The 17,807-nt window shown below is 43.0% G+C and overlaps 1 protein-coding gene and 1 long non-coding RNA gene across 19 annotated transcripts in view; one reads left to right on the top strand and one right to left on the bottom strand.

The window, feature by feature from the left end:
- LOC138759021 (receptor-type tyrosine-protein phosphatase S-like) overlaps positions 1 to 17,807 on the bottom strand; it is a 449,917-nt gene that overhangs the window by 366,432 nt on the left and 65,678 nt on the right. The window contains exon 2 of one of the 18 annotated variants that reach the window (XM_069928794.1): positions 5,772 to 5,894. The exons of the other annotated variants lie outside the window; for them this stretch is intronic. The gene's annotated coding sequence lies outside the window, so the exon portion shown is untranslated. The remainder of the gene's footprint in view (positions 1 to 5,771; positions 5,895 to 17,807) is intronic. 18 annotated transcript variants of the gene reach the window in all.
- On the top strand, positions 658 to 17,129 carry LOC138759022 (uncharacterized). Its single transcript, XR_011354592.1, has 3 exons — positions 658 to 745; positions 6,064 to 6,188; positions 17,061 to 17,129. It is a non-coding gene; the product is annotated as an uncharacterized lncRNA (long non-coding RNA).

The following is a 17,807-nucleotide window of genomic DNA, read 5'->3' as shown; positions in this document are numbered from 1 at the left end:
GGATTAAATGCCTACTGTCATCTATGCCTCTTTGTCTGCCATCTTCACTGGTAACAATGGCACGCTGTCCAGTCCATCTTTCAGACCTTTAGGCCATCATATGCTGTGCACAAATGTGCTGTAGGAACTCACCAGGTCACACAGCATCTGGGGAAGTTAAAGGCCATTGTTGTTTTGGGTCTGAGCTCTTCATCGAAAATCACATGCCATTGCATGACCTGGTCCCAATGAAGATACAGAGGACTCCATTGCTGTATCGGTGACCTTTTGAGCACTCTACTGACAGATCTTCTTGCATTCTTCACCTTGGTTGGGTTCCTAAGAGAACTGGCAACCATAGGCTCTAGTTGTCTGATGCTCCACCTGACCACACAGGAGACTGAGACAACACACTCGTCCATACTGTAACGCACGGTCAGCAGTGATACCAGGCTGCGACATCTCTATCACTGACTGTCCCCTAAGGTGCCTTATCACTTTGACCAAATTACTTGTAGCTTCAAAATAGTTTCACACAGTGCTGGGTCAAAGTATGTGTTTGATATCAGAACTGCCTCATTAAATGGGACATCAATCGCACTGTGGGGTGCCAAGAGAATAGACAGTGTTCAAATTCACTTCCAATAACAGACTGTCTTTCTTTTACACACAGATCTCTGCATTTGTTCTTCAGCAATATCCCCTCAAGCTACAGAGGCGGAATGAATGGTGAATGCTTCCTGCTTTCTATCAATCTTACCTACAGGTGAGAAAGTGCTAACCCACACCTCCACTTGCTCAGAACCCTGCAGAAATTCGGTATGTCCTGTGTATTCCTTATACAGGCAGCTCAGAAAGCATCTTGCCCACATGAATGGCAGCTCAGTACAGGAGCTTTTCTGCTTAAGACCACAAGAGAGCCGCACGGTTGGCATAGCAGTTAGCACAACACCTTTGCAGTACTAGCGATCGGGACTGGATCAGACATCGAATCCTGCAATATCTGTAGGGAGTTTGTACATTCTCCCCATGTCTGTATGGGCTGTATGTGTCCTATGTCCCTGGGGGTTCTGGTTTCCTCCCACCATTCAAAACGTACTGGGATGCAGGTTAATGGGGATTAAATTGGGAGGCACGGACTCTTTGGCAGAAATGGCCTGTTATCGTGCTGTATGTCTAAATTTTTTAAAAAAGCACAATTTAAATTTAAAATTTAAAACACGAGTTATGAATGCAACTTGGGCCATCTCACAAACCAATCTCTCCTGCGTCAACTCCATTGCTTTGGGAAGGCAGCCAATATATTAAAGGACAGAATCCACCCCAGTCGCACCCACTTCTCCTCCCCCTCCCTCTCCTCCCCCCCACTTCTGCAAGCTGAAGATGTACGAAAACATGCACCTCCAGATACAAGGGCAGTTTCTTTCCCGCTATCCTCAAAGGTTCCTTTTATTGTCATGTAACAATGCTTTAAAAATATAACATAAATGAGATACCTCAACTTTTGTCTGCCATAAGGCAAACATAGTTGCCATAAGAATTGCCCAGTGCCCCTAACAATACCTGTGCCATGGATGCTCTGTGGTTAGTAAGGGATTATTCAAGGTGGTTAAAAACACCAAAGTGCTAGGGGAACTTGGCTGGTTTATTCCTATTTGAAACATTTTGAAACAGCAGCAATATATTTCTGTCAAAAAGATCCTAGATGCTGAATAAACCAGCTGAGTTCCTGCAGTATTTCAGTGTTTTTACTACAATCACAGTGTCTGCAGCCTTATCGTGTTTTTCTCTCATTACTTAAGGTTGTATGTGAGGGGGGGAGAAAAAAAAGGTTGAATATTTATTTTATTCTTGCACCACCTATTGTACTAAGTATAGGAATGTCTTGGCTGGATAGCACACAAAACAAAGTTTTTCACTGTATATCACTGCACGTGATAATAAGCAAATCAATTTACTGATATGCCAATATATTCTGTGTGTCCATTCAACCATCTCATCCTGAGACCCTTCATATCTCCCACTTCTTGCTCGACCAATACAGACTCAATCGGTATACATCCTTTTCACCAGGGCTAGGTTTCCTGTGGAGTACTGCATAATTTCAGTTTGACGGGAAGCATCAGGGACACAAGAGATTTAACAGGAGCTCACTGAAGTCAAGACCTCAACGTGACAGACCAATTCTGGAGAAAGCTGGCTTGCCTCTTGAACAACAAGTATCTGCACGTGTCGTGTGGCCTCCGTCAATAGCTCAAGGTTTGCAATGGAAGACAACTGCTCAGAATGAAAGTAGGTGACAAGAGGAGACCAGGAAGGGACATTTACAGGTTTTTAAACAGGGAATGTCTATCAGTGATCAAAAGATTCAAAGCCAGGAAGCACGACGTTGGGTTACTGACACCAGGAATTGTTGCAGGTTGAACTCAAGCTGGTGTTGCATTGGTTGGATAAGACAATAGTCTGGATGGCCTTTCTTGCCTGCACTCATCATGGCAAAGTTTGAATGAATGAATTGTGGTATTGCTTGACAATAGGAGGTGAAGCATGTTAGAAGTACGAGCGAAGAATAATGTAAAGTGCAATAAGGAAGGAGGTGTGGAATGTTGGCTGTACAGCAGTGAAGGACTGTGGCAATGCAAGAAAGAGGAGTGAGTGAAGAGCTGTGTTCACAACAAGAGACAAGGCATGAAGACTATCAAAAGTGGGCATTCAGAGGACAGGAATTTAGACAGCACTTGAACCAGTCTTAAGTGGAGGATGTGGTTAGAACACCGTGCAAGCATTGCCAGCCAAGAACACAGAGCTCCACTCATACACCCTGCAACTTCACCTTCAGCAATTCACCTATGGGTGGGTCAAGACCGATCAGAAAGATCTCACGTCTGCTGAGAGAACAGTCAGGAACACAATGGGGTATCTCGACATCACCAAGGATTCAACAGATGGAAGAAAAGCAACTGAACTCTCCTCACCACTCCAGTGGAGAAAGGATAGGTTTCCTGAGCAACAGATGCCTGCAAATCAATATTGGTGAAACACATCAACTCATTGCTCTTGTGCGGAATCTTGCTCGAGACATTCTGCTTGTCACATTTCCCACATTTCAACAATTGACAAAATTATTTTAAAAAAAAAAAAGCCTTTGGCCCCCAAAAGCAAATTAGGATGCTCTGAGGCATGGTGCTTCCATAGATTCAAGCTTCTGTGCATGGGGCAAACCAGCCTTTATATCCAGTCACCATCAGGGTTCACATCACAACTTACTTCCTTCCCAAATGCATGGGCATTGGCTTGTTTGCAACATCTAAATGAGGACAAACAATGGAGCTTCACTGCCAATAGACACAATTTGGAGCCATAGTCCCTACAGCACAGACACAAGCCCTTTGGTCTGACCTGTCCACACTCACCAGCAAAACTTGGCCCATATCTTTCTAAAGCTTTCGTATCCATGTATCTGTTCAAAGTACCCATTTCTACCATTTCCTCAGGCAGTTTGTTCCACATATCTACCGACTTCTGCGTCAAAAGGTGCCTCTCTCTTCCCCTTCATACCATAAATTTATGGTCTCTAATTTTAGACTCCGCAATCCTGGAGGAAAAAAAAAACCAGATGATCCTGTATTTCTAGAAGATCATCGTGCTCCAAAGCTCCAGACAGAGAAATCCCATCTACTTTATAACTTTAGGCCACCAGTCCCAGCAACGTCTTTGTGCATCTATTCAAGATTAAAGACACCCTCCCTATAATTAGGCAACCAGAACTGCACCCAATATCAGAGTGTGGTTTCATCAACATCTTACATGGTTGGATGGAGAGAGACACTCAAGAAATTACAGATGCTGGAATCTTGAGCAGCGTATAATCTGCTGAAGGAACTAAGCAGTCGAGTTGCATCAGTGGGACTCTCGAACAGAGATGGTTGGTATAATGAGGATAGTGTGGGAAGAGATGGACAAGGGCCAATGGGGCATTGGTGAATCACTTTTGTCTCTTTTCCTAACCACTTCTACCTCAGCTCCCCAGAAATTCTCACACTCCTCTCTCTTCCTTCCCCTTCCAGGACCATTTCCCTCACTGAATTCTTCCCGTCCTCCATCTCCCCCATCTAGTCTTTCGTTATACCACTATGGCCACCTTTAGATTCCACCACTGACCACTTTTGTCTGTTAATCACCCACTGCAGCCTGTGTGACTCATTTTCCTCCACCTGGCCCTTTTGTTTCATTTCCCACTCTCACCCTTTCCCTGACATCTGCCAGTCAACTGCCTATCATCCTTCACCTCTCCCTGGACCACCAATCCTCCACCAGCCCTGGTTCTGCCCCTCTCACCATGTCCTCATTCCACCAGCTCTCTCTTCTCCACACTCTCAGTCCTAATGAAAGGTTCCAGCCCAAATGTTGACAATTCCTCAACTCTCATTGATGCTGCACAACCTGCTGAGTTTCTCCAGCAGATTGCATGTTGATCTTGTACAGATGTAACATGACATCTCAACTCTTGTATTCAATGCCCTTACTGATGAAGACAAGTTAGTCAAATGCCTTTCATATGGAAAATTAACTCCTAGGATTTATTTGACAAATTATCTACTGCACAAAAACAGTACTATCTTTGAATTTGTGTATAAACTCTTGCAAAAGTGCCCTGGACAAAAGGAAGATAGCTTTTGTGTTGGAGAGCTGTTGCTGAGTGTGTCCAGGAGATGGCAAAGCCTTAGCTTCACAGCAGTTCAAACCCCTGCCCTGTTGCTTACCAGTTTAATTGGGAAGAAGTTGCCAGGCAGCAAAGGTACACAACCAAAACCCAGTCCAACCACTGACGTTCTACATCAGTGGTTCTCAACCATTTTCTTTCAACTCACAGACCACTTTAAGTAATCCCTATGCCTTCGGTGTTCTGTGAATAGTAAGGGATTACTTAAAGTGGTCTGTGAGTGGGAAGGGAAGGTTGAGAATCACTGCTCTAGATCCAATTGTTACTGAATTTCTTTGCTTGAGAAAAACTGTCATTGCTCAATTTCCTTTGGAGTTATGAAACCGTGCACATAACGAGTCAATTAGGAACAATTAAAACAGTGGTTTTCAAACTTTCCACTCACCTTAAGCAATCCCTTACTAATCATGGCATAGGGAAAGAAAAAGTTTGAGAACCACTGCTCGACACCCAACCAAAGCCTAGGGCATTATCGAACGTATCAATTATTTGAGACCTACCTATACCTGATTTATATAGTTGGATCCCATTTGGCTGGGCTTAGGTAACCACTTTCCACTATATCCCCACCTCTCTGACTCCAGCACGCATTTTGTTCACATTCCTAATTATAAAACAGAAGGGAGCCACTGGCAATTTTATACAAGTTATGCTAGAGCTCCTGATTTAATTTCTTTCCCCAAGTATCCTTGATCAAATGCTCACCCAACTGCCTTTCAAATTATGATCCAGGGATTAGCTCATGACACTCTTCAATGCAAGATACACCTGGCATCACCAATGACCCACGGACAATGGTGAGGGGAACCATTAGTTAGCTCAGGTGACATGCTGGCTGGGTTTCAGAGAATTCCCTCAGACTGGGACCTTGGTTACTATCTACCCACTATATTAGTTAAGTCAAGTTTATGGTCATCTGATTGTACAAGTACAACTGATGAAACAGTGTTCTCCGGTCCTTGGTGCAAAACATGCAGACGTGCAACCAGATATAACACAAATACAGACAAATAATACATATGCAGGACAAGTATTTCATCTAAATAAATAAATAAAGATCACTTTGTACATGAGAGTCTCAAATGGTTAGTGTGAGCAGTTCCTTTTGTCGTTTAGCGTTCTCACTGCTCGGGGGAAGAAGCTGTTCCTCAGCCTGGTGGTGCCGGCTCTGATACTTCTGTATCTCTTCTCCCTTGGGAGCAGATGAAAAATGCTGTGTGAAGGGTGGAAGTGGTCCGCAATGATTTTACATATTCATTTTATATTATATTTTTAGTTACGCATGGGATAATGTAGTGTGAGAGAAATGTAATATAGGTAAACTGTGGTCTGGAGAAATGCTGTTTTGTCTCATTATACAGGTACAGTCAGAGGATAATAAACTTGATGATGGGATCGTGGTTTGCTGACCATTGCTGGCTTCTTACTAAGCCCCTTGTTTGGATGTCAGTGGGTTGCTGAGATGTGAGGAGGACACAAAACGCCTGTAAGTGACAGTGGACTGGTGGAGCAAAAGGGGAAGAGGCTGACAGAAGGAAAGTGTGTTCACAATCTGGACCACATACTGCTTTTGTTTTGGTGTTACATGATCCAAAGCTGTTGAAAGCCAAGGGTAAAGAGAGTGATCATTTCCTGGTGAAATCGCACAGCTTGTGAAGTCAGTCCAAGTACTGTAGATCTGGGTTTAATGTTCCCGCATCTGACCTTTTCCCAGGGTCGGATATGCATATGAACATACAACACAGACACACACACACACACACACACACACACGCACACAGTTAATTCAACATGTGGTTCAAGTGTCCCCATCACAAACCATCTCCCAGGTACAGAAAATGGTTGCTCTTTAGCAAAGACAAAAAAATTGATATTGTTCTAAAATAGAAGCCACTTTTAGAATGTCATAGAATGTCAGTTCTCTTATAACAGGGCAATTCACAAGGCATCTCCAAAACTCAGTACAGCCTGCTCACACCCACACACCCCCCCCCCCCCCAATGTGCTCGGATAGATTGTATATGCCTCTTGTTGTTCCGATCCAATGAGTAATCCCTTTAAAGAGTTCTTCTGTGAGGAGTGAAGCCCTCTCCAATCATGTGGGCATCACAAATATGGAGGTGTCTCCCTGGTGTGTGTGTGTGTGTGTGTGTGTGTGTGTGTGTGTGTGTGTGTGTGTGTGTGTGTGTGTGTGTGTGTGTGTGTGTGTGTGTGTGTGTGTGTGTGTGTGTGTGTGTGAATACACGTGTATGAGAAGAGTTTTAAGACCTATCTGGTGATGTCCTAGATCTCCATCATAAGTGGTTCTTCCTGAACAGTTCAATGCTTCCCTTAAAGAAGCTCAGTACTTCCACCAGGCTCCTTCCTGCCCTGTCCTGGAGCAGCCACAACACATAGTGCTGCTCTCTTGGTGAGAAGGACAGTCAATGCCCTTCTCTGATTGCCCTTTGCTAATAAATGTGTGAGTCCTCCCCACTGGGGCCAGCAGATGTCACATGGCAATGCATCACTTTTGAATAGAATCCAGGCTGATGCTACTGTGCCCTTGTTTACAGGCAGGCTCAGGCTGCTGAGCTGGTCCTCAAACAAGGCAGTTTCAGAACAGTATAAAAGAGTGAAAACTAATTATGAAGCAATGGTGAGAGGCTCTGGCAGAGTGCATGTTTGAGTAGGAAGAACTGCAGAAATAGATCACTTGTAAAACCATGAAAAACTAGCAAATTTCAGTGCTGTTTATGAGATGCAGAAAATAATCAGACAGGTTCAGCAAGAAAATAGGATGACACAAGGTTTGATGGAGATATCATACACCTCAGATGCTGGAATCTGAAGCAAAACTCAGCAAGTTGAGCAGCAGGTGTGGAGGGCGTGAGTAATAATGAATTACTGTGATTCAGAACTGAGGGTTTAAAGGATCCTAGTGCAGAGAGAGGACAGCGATGAGAGGGGAGCTGGCAAGGAACAGGTGGATCCAGGTGAGGAGGGGGGTCGATTGACTGAGAGAATCCATGTGAGGAGGAGAAGGGAGAAGATAGCAACAGGCTGGGAGGTGATGTGGAGAAATGATCGGATCTGATAGAAATGGAAGGTGGTGAGTGGTACCTGAAAGGAACAGAAGAAATCAGAGCAGGAGGAAGCCATTTGGCCCATTAAACTTGCTCTGCCATTGAATATGATCATGGTTGATCTGGCAGTGGATGCTGCTCCATCTCAAGTCGTGTTTATTTGTCATTCATACCATAACCATTGCAGTGTACAGTGAAAATGCGATAGCACTTCTCTGGACCGTGGAGCAGAAGAGCGGGAAATGGTGATGTGAATGGAGGAGGAGCCACGTTTCCAGAAAGAGGAGGATCTTTCAGATGTCCTGGAGTGGAAAGCCTTATCTTTGAGAGCAGAAATTGCTAAAAACAGAGTAAAGGTTGATTACATTATTTGATTACATGAATCTCAGAGTTGTATGGTAATCTGACAATAAATCTGAACTTTGAACATACAGGGTGGCAGGAGGTGTAGTCTCATCAACTGTGGACATCAATCAGTATATGAGAAATGTCAACTTCCAGAGAGATCCAGAAGAAGGAAACAAGTCTTAGGAATAGTCAAAGTGAATTTGTGGGCTCGGTGGAAGTCAGTACCATAGTTGGTAAAATTGATGTGTTCCGCACATTGAAGGCTGCATCAATGGAGTTGTTAAGATAGAACTAGATGGAGAGTTGTGTCACAGCTTGTGTGGAACAAGAACTGCTCGAAATTGCCAATGGTAGGTTGGTCATCATTACAAGAGACATACAGAGATGCTGTTATCTTGAGCAAACAATGAAAAGTAGGAGAACCTCAATAGGACAGGAAGCATCCAAGGAGGGAAATGGACAGTCAATGTTTCAAAATCTTGATTGTCCATTTCTCTGTGGACGCTGCCTGTCCTGATGAGTCTCTAGTGTCTTGTTGTCTTATCTTTGTTACAAGGTGGCTGGAGGACAAAATGAACATCTAATTGAGATTCTGCTGGGCTTTACTCTGACCTCGTTCCCCAGGATTATTTATAGCTTCTGCCTCATTGTCTGAGAGCATCAGTACAACTTGGAAATGCTGGGGTGACTTTCAGCGATAAGGGAATCCTTGAGGGAAGATGGAGTGAGAATGGATTCACTTGTGACGAGAAGAATGAAAGGTGATTTCACTGAAACGTACAAGATTCAGAGAGGGAGTGACAGATTGGCAGTGAAGTGGCTGGAGGTTCTAGAAATATGCACACTCAGGTTAAAGCTACTGACCATTGAGAACAAGTGTAAGGAATAATTTCTTCACGTAAAAGATAGTAAATCTTTTGAATTCTCTGCCAGTGGATGCTGCTATAAATACTCAGTGGTTGGATATAGTCATGGTTCATATCAAAAGATTTATAGTTGTAAAGTGTTATCAGGATTTGAAGCATTGCAAATCACTTTGGTTTGCACTCGGATGACTGAAAAATTATTATCCATCTTATATATTTATCTTTTAATTTAATTCAATTAATTTACTATTACAATTTCTCTTTACATACAATTATTTCAGTGCATATCTACATTGTACAATGAGCATGACAATATACTCCTCATCTTCGTTGATCTGATATATTTCTGTTGGCCAGTTAAGTCTTCCCAGCTTTGTGGATAGGGACCAGGGATTGAGGAGTCATAGTTGAGAACAGTCATCTGGATATGAGGAACAGCTTCTTCCCACGAGCAGCGAGAATGCTGAATGACCAAAGGAACTGCTCACACTGACCATCCAAGACTCTCACATGTAGAAAGCAATATTTATTTATATAGATTAAATACTTGTCCTGTATGTGTATATGTATATACGTTTCTCTATATATGTGTAATGTCTGGTTGTGTGTCTGCATGTTTGCAACGAGGACCAGAGAATGCTGTTTCATTGGGTTGCACTTCTGCAATCAGATGACAATAAACTTGATTTTTGGGAAACATCAACTTTTTCCTCATCCTCAGTTGGCATATGCAGTTAAAATAAAAACTGTTCACTGTGTCTCGGTACAAGTGACAATATCTCATTAACTCTAAATCTAATTTTTTTCACCATCCTCATGGTTTTGGGTTTCAAATGCTGTTGAAAGACAGAACAGCACAGCTGACTGAATGGCCACTCTCAGTCCTTCAACACTGTTATTCAAAGAGGTATTCCCTCACGTGCCAGTTTAATGCCGCCCTGGGCCAACTCAAGTCTCGCCATTTGGAAGAGAAAGATTGGGTTGTCACTATGCTTTCTCTGACCCACTTTCCTTTCAAGGACAACTTCCTCACCCAGATCATGGTTTGAGGAATTAGGACATCATGGTTTCTGTAGCGGGTAGTCCAATTACAACATCAGCAAGATGGGTTCGCATCTGGCGCTGTCTGTAAGGAGTTTACACAATCTTGCTGTGACCTGCATGGGTTTCCTCCAGGTGCTTTAGTTTCTTACCACATTCCAAAGATGTACGGAGTTGGATTAATTGGTCACATGGGGGTATTTGGGCACTGCAGGCTCGTGGGTCGGAAGGGCCTATTACCATGCTGTATCTCCAAACTAAACCTTCCAGGTATGTCACTTCAGTTGGTAAGTGCCATTCTGTGGAAGAAATTTTCTGTGTGCGTGGCAAGCTTGAAATCCTCTCCAACTGCACATCGAGTCATACACACCAGCATTCACTCTACGATGGACTCTCTCCACACTGCCCAGAAACAGGCTCTTTAGCTCCCCAGGCCTGTCCTGCCCATTCAGTTCAGGTTTGAAAGACTGTGACACAACAGTCCAGGACTGATTTGAAGGATGACATCCTCAATACTGCTGCACCCCCTCTGTTTTTTGCTGGACTGGCACCAAGGTTGGAAAGCAACTGTACATGTTCATGATTCTTGTGAACAGGAAGGAGATCGAGCCTTTGTTCATTTTTAAACTTAGGTATACAGCACTTAGGTAAACTTAGGTAACAGGCCCTATCAGCCCATAATCCCATGCCACCTAATTAACATACAACACCCAGCACATTTTGATGGGTGAAAGGAAACCAGAGCCCCCAGTGGAAACACACACAGACACGTACAAGCCCCTGACAGACAGCACCAGATTTGAGCTCTGCTGACGCTGGTAACAGAATTGCACTCAATAATCTCTGGCTCTGATTGAGATCCTTTAACATTGCATTTATCCAACAGTTTTAAGGAGGAACACCTTTCTCAGTAGTGCTGCCCAGAAGTGGAAGAGAATGTTGACTGAACTATTTGCCAACTCAGGGGTAGCAGAGTTGTGATCTTAGAGTTCCAGCAACCCAAGTTCAACTTTGTCTTACACTACAATAGTTCTCTTTGTGGCTATTTTCCTCCTATTTTTTGACTATTATTTGATTCTGGTTTTCAAAGGTAGGCAGGTTGATAAGTTATTTGGCCACTGTAGTGTCATAGAATCTGGAGGAAGTTGATGCGATGTGCTTGGAATAAAATGGAATTTATGAAAATACACACTTCATGGTCAGCAGAGAAGCTAATGGAGCAATATGTTTGTCTGTACTGAATGAGTCCAGGAACAATGGATAGCTGAAGAGGAATATAAAAAGGATATGCATAAGATGAGCAGGGTGAATGAATGAGCAAAGAGATTCTTGTCACACACCCAAGTCAATGCAAGAATTACTTGCTGCAACTTCCCAAGTACACAAGACACACAAACAATGACTCAAGTATAATTATCAAATAATAAGTGGACAATAATATAAAAGGAAGATAATAGAAATAAATAGAGCAGGATCATCCATCAAACTGAAGAACCCAAGGTTTTAGAGTTCATAACAAAACAAAGCACAGGTATTTTTTAAGACTGCAACATTGGAAACATTTGGGAGTCTGACGGTAGGCTTAATATTAGTAGACCTCTGATATGGCTAACGTTGGGGGTAGGAGAGGGATAGTAGTTAAACAAGAAATTCTGCAGATGCTAGCGTTGAGTACAAAACACAAATGTGCTGGACAAACTCAGCAGGTCAAAATCTCAATTACAGGAAGTAAAAGGTGACCCATTTTTTGGCCCTTTGTCAGATGCAAGTAAGAATTGTACAGGTTGGGTGAAGGTCAGAGAGAGGAGCTTCGGAGATCTACAGAGAAGGCAAGCAAGTCATGAACCCAAAGGCATTTCAGCATTGTGTGAAGCGTAATCCAGTTTAATTTTATGATTACACACAGAGCTCAGCTCTCTCAGGCGGGCGGGTCAATACACCCCAGCATGATCACCACAGGTATCAGGAGGACATGCAGTTCGCAGGAGATTTGCTTAACAAGGTGCCAGTAATAGAACAAATCTTGAGTTTTTTTTTTATTTTTTTTAAATTTTTTATTTTTCACACCATAAATCACAATAGCCATGATATACACTTTTTCTTTTCCACACATTTACAGTGACTTTTTCTCCCTCCCCCCTCCCTCCTCCCAAGCCACCCCCCCCCCTCTCATCCATTTTAGGTATACAATCTAGGTTGCATTAATTCAGTTAGACAATGTTGTCATTCAACAAAAATACACCAGAAATTCTACTGAGTCCATTCTTTTCTTTTCTTCTCCTTCCATCAACTTAGGTAATGTTTGTTCCTGGTAGGTTTTCGCTATTGTATTTAATGTAAGGCTCCCATACTTGTTCGAATATTTCAATATTATTTCTTAAACTATATGTTATTTTTTCTAATGGAATACATTTATTCATTTCTATATACCATTGTTGTATTTTCAAATTATCTTCCAATTTCCAGGTTGACATAATACATTTTTTTGCTACGGCTAGGGCTATCTTGACAAATCTTTTTTGTGCATCTTCCAAGTCAATTCCAAATTCTTTATTTTTTATGTTACTGAGGAGAAAGATCTCTGGATTCTTTGGTATATTGTTTTCTGTTATTTTATTTATATTTGAAGGAGAAGAGATGGGTGGGTGTCACTGGTTATTGATCAGATCAGTGGGGAAAAAACCTCACACAGTAAAATCCATGGTATCCGGCACTTATGGCGATTGGTAAATGCCAGATAAGTGTGTTCTCCAGTTGCTTGAGATGGCGTGATTAGCAAACTAACGGCAAAGCACACCAATTTTAAACCTGTATTTTTTACCTTTTATTTTCCTTTTTTTTGCCAGTTGCTTAAATCCCAGATAACAGGGGTTTTATTGTATTGTAAAGAGAATCTCAGGCTAGAATGCAATGTCATATATGTACTCAGAAATCAATCTAAAATTTAGTTAGCTTTGTTAAGCCAGTTACCAAATAACCCCACCCCACCTTCATCTCCTGCTGATACCTCTCGGTGTGGAAGATCCCATGCATCTGACTAATGCATGAAAATCACTGCACCCCTGATGGCAAACTCCAAAGGTTTTGCCAACACTGTGTCTGTTGAATATGGCGCAAAGAATCCTTTGGGCCCCACGAGTATGTGGCAAACTCAAACCAGTGTCGGAGACACAGAGCCAAACATCAGTTCATGGTCCAGGGTAAGACCAGTTTCTACTCAGTGCCAGAGACAGCTCCAAAATTGGAGCTACATCAGAACCAGTGGTAGAATCAGAGCCAAGCCTGTGTGGTCCCAGTGCCTACATGCTAGTGAAAGGCGAGGTCAGACAGAGCCACATCCTACCTGCCACCATCCAGTACAGATCACCTTCACATCAGCAGCCCAAAATCAAAGCAGTTTCCTCAGCTCTCTGTACCTGTTCCAGCTGTGAGATCAGTCCATCACGGCTCAGATAAATCAGAGCTGTTCAAAGTACTGCAACTGTTCTTGTGTTAGAGAACTTCACAAGAAAGCTGGCTTCTACCAAACAGTTGTATCCAGTAGTGCAGGGGTTTTTTTTTTGTCTGTGTGTGTGTTGGGGGGGGGGGGGGGGGGAAGGAGTGGGAGAAGCTGTGGACTGTTCCCCCACCCTTTGTTTCTCCATCCTCTCTCTCATTCTGATGTTAATGCAGGCTCCCCTAATCACACAGTCTGAATGAGAAAGCAGAGTGGAAACAGATGGGATTTTATATACAGCCAGCTGTTACTTGATCCTGCATCTCTGTCCTGCCCACTGAGCTCGCTCAAGCCAGCCAATTCCAATCAGATAGGACTTCTTAGGTGGGCTTGTGGGTAAGGGGGTTATGTTCTCAATAGGGTGCTGTCACTGCAGAGGTATTGCTTTGTAACAGAAATGAGAGACTTTGGGATCATGGTAGTGGGTGAGCTGGTCTCGAAGGGGTCAGTGGGCATTATGAGGCAGCCTACAGTTTAACATCTGCACAAAAACCATACTAAAATCTTTTCAGGAATACGGGTTAAAAAGAGAAAAATATTATTTTCTTCTCCATTCCAAAAAGTAACATGGGGAGATTTTGCAACTGCAAGCTGCACATTGTAGCACTGCAAAGTGAAGCCATTCCATCAACTATACACACACCATACACCCTCCAGTACCACACAACTATCTCTTCCAACACCAATACACATACAACAAACACCCATACCTCTACTAGATACACACTATGCCCACTCCAGAACCCAGACACCAGCATCACTCCGTTAGCTAGGAAACTGAAGGAACAGTACATTGTATTTCATCTCGGCAGTTTATAAACAGATGGGTTCAATATTGATCTCCAATTTTCCTTTTTTTTCCCTCTCAACCCTTGATCTTCCATCCTCTTTCCTCCTTTTTACTCTTTTCTTCCCTTGATCAGAGAGAAATCAGACCTCTCCCCCATCACCTGATCTACTACCCTCCTACCTGTATCCTTTTACCTGTTAGCCTGTACTCCTCCCCCTCCCCCCAACTTTTAATTCAGACATCTGCCTGATTTTTGGCATTCCTGAGAAAGGGCTCAGGCCTAAAACGTTGATTTCCTTCTACTCCTATGGATGCTGTGTGACCTGCTGAGTTTCTCCAGCACCTTTAAGTATTGCAGCAAGAAGAGATTATGACCAGTGTGACAGATTATGTTATATTTTATATTGCATATAGATATGCTTTAAAGGAGATCAATTGTGACAGGTTTTTTTTTAAGTGTAGGTTACATACAAATACCTAAAAAAAATCCAAATACCTAAAAAAAATGACAAGCTGGCAACCTTGTGGAAAACCCCATTTTGAAGACAGGTTGTGAGTTCTGGTCAAAGCCCTTGTGGTCCATCCAAGAAGAGTAGCCGGCTGTATAACATTTTATTTGAAATAAGGGAAGCAAAAAGGAACTCTGGCGACCTGGTTATCATCTGGAAAACCCTGACAGGGCAAGTTTCTTCGGCAAGACACTGAAGTGGCTGTTCAGAAGGAATCAGTTGTGGATGTCCAACAAGCAACAAATCTCTCTCTGAAAACCAACAAGAACCTTCCTGAGCGATAGCCATTTACCTTTCAAGCACCAAAGCCTGGTGAAATTCATAAATGTTAAATTCACAGTATAAGAATTGCCTGCAACCAGTGAACTTGGAGAAGTGAGATTGGACTGTGAATTAAAGAACTTTTCTGAACTTATATACATGTGCGCTTAGAATTAGATGGGGGGGGGGGGGTTTAAGTTAAGTTAATAGTGATAAGTTGAAGTTTGATCCAGTTTTCATGTTTAAAGATAATTAAAAGCAACTTTTGTTTAAGTAACCATTTGTCTTGGTAAATCTCAATTGCTGCTGGGTTTTGGGGTCCTCTTGACCTATAGCACCAGGGTGATGGGGAGGGACCTTTTTGATAGTGAGGCAATCTTTCACATAGATAATTCCAATGGATGAGTGGTCGGAGCCTGTGATGGCCTTGCTACGTTTGCTACTTTCTGCCTTTCTGGGTGCAATGATTCAGTATTCTTTCCCCCAGTGCACTAGAATCAGTCAGTTCCACCTGCCTTTGCTCATTGCTGAACTCTAACCATGCCATTGTTACTCCAAGACATCACCATTTGTTGGTTGGATTTATCTCCTCTTCATGAACTTGAAGTCAACCAAACCACTTCTCATTGACCACCAGACCACTTCGTAGTCACCCCTGTTCTTGCAAAGCTACACTGGCTCAGCAGAGCCCCAATTTAAAATCTTGTTCTTATTTTCAAGCCCAATAACCCTAATTTCCACTAAAATTGCCTTTCTCATCCTAGACGCGAAGGGCCTTTAACTGCCAAACATCTAAATTTTCTCATTCCCTCCCAAGATCTCTCAGCATATTACCCTTTATTTCCTTCTTTAATTTCCATTTCCTCACAATGCAGGAAACGACTTGGCCAGTCAAGACTATACTGCCTCTCAGAATACACCCATCAATCCCATTCGCCTCGTTATTTCCATGTAACCCCTTCACCCACCCCCACCTGCCCTGCACATGGTGCAATTTGCAGCGGCCAATTAATCGCGCAACCAGCACGTTTTTGCAGATATGAGAGGAGTCAAGAGCAGCCAGAGGAAAGGTACACATCCCACAGAAAGCACTGGGTCTGGATCATCCAATCCTTCGCTGTTGCTGTTCTCCTGTGGCACTGGGCAATATTTTGCAGCACTAAAGGTGCTGAGCGTTCCTCCCTTTGAAGAATCCCTTTGAAAAGTCAGGCTGCAATCTTCGAACTTTTCCAGCATCCGGGACAGTTTAAGCTGCGAGATGCTCAGGTATTTCGGGAGTTGGGCAGAAATTAAGTGCAAGCCAGTGACCACTCCCTCTTGACAAGCTCAAATGAAAGGTTCCACTCACTAGATATGTCATATGCCAATATTTCTTGGTGCTAAAAAACAGTTTGGGTGATTTCAATTTTTTACACCATTGGTGTTCTCAGGCCAAAGGCCTGGAAGGTTAAGGGCGCACAAACACCACAAATCTGCAGTAGACTGAGACGGACTTACTTGACGCAGATACATTAGCATCAGTTGGTAGGCCTCAAACTGCTGTATGCTCAAGGCCCATGATTCAGATTTGAGCACATTGTCTCAGTATGTTACTGAGGGAGTGTCGCACTGTGAATTGGAATTGAATTATTTATCTTCACGTGTAGAACAACACGGAAAAGTCTTGTTTTGTAGGTTTATCAGAAAAGTCAACTCATGCTTAAATACATCAATATTAGTAACATTAGTATAGGGTGGAATGTAACAAGTCAAAGGGCAGGGTATAGAGAACAATACAATTAAGACTGTGCAAGGCCATTACCTTTTACCCACAAAGTCCATTTATAACAGCAGAAAAAGATTCTAGGCAAAGCTGAAGGTACAATCAGATCAGCCATTATCCAAATGAAAGGAAGAATGGGCCCAGGGAATGAGCGACTCATCTGCTTGTATCTTCATCTTTCGTATAAATTGTTCAGCTAACGCTGTGCCTCCCCTTTCAGATGGATGCAAAAGCTCATGAGGAATGATTTTGAAGAAGAGGAAGGAGATTTGAGCAAAATCAATAAAAGCGGATCACATCAACAGTTCTTTGTTGCTATTTCTAAGACCTTGCTTTGAGCAAATTGGCTGCAGAGCTTTCTGCGTTACTGCAAAGACTACATCTCAAAACTGGCTGGCATCAGGAGCCAAGGAATGCTGGCATCTGCTGGTCCTAAAGTTGGTACTTAAATGCTATGGCTATATAAAACCTTGGTTAGGCCACACTTGCAGTAGTGACAGGAAGGATGTGGAGGCTTTGGAAAGGGTACAAAATAGATTTATCAGGAAGGTGCCTGGATTAGAGGACAGGAGCCACAAGGAGAGGTTGGACAAACCTGGGTGGTTTTTTTCTTGAGTGTCAAAGGCTGAGAGGAGACCTGATATTAGTTATAGCCCTTTTCACACTGGCTAACCAGTAAATTGGCTGTTCAATAAACGAGTTAATTTTTTTTTAACTGTTCACACTGGAACACAGTTAACCAATTCTCTGCATCTTTTCACGCTCGCCAACAGGTATCCCTGGGGAGACAGGTGCCTATCCTCTACCAGTGAGGTCTGAGTGAGGCATCAAGCAATGGTGGACCTGCTTTCCCAGAATTCCAAGCGGCAAAGAAAGGGCTGTATGCACGGGACACTCATGGAGGGGTTTCTCTGCCACATGGAATTCTGGGAGGGCAGGTCTGCATCGCGCTCTCTCTCTCTGCACC

The sequence above is a fragment of the Narcine bancroftii genome, chromosome 3, assembly GCF_036971445.1.
Source record: "Narcine bancroftii isolate sNarBan1 chromosome 3, sNarBan1.hap1, whole genome shotgun sequence".
Taxonomy (NCBI): Eukaryota; Metazoa; Chordata; class Chondrichthyes; order Torpediniformes; family Narcinidae; genus Narcine; species Narcine bancroftii.
This window is presented reverse-complemented; position numbering and strand designations above follow the sequence as displayed.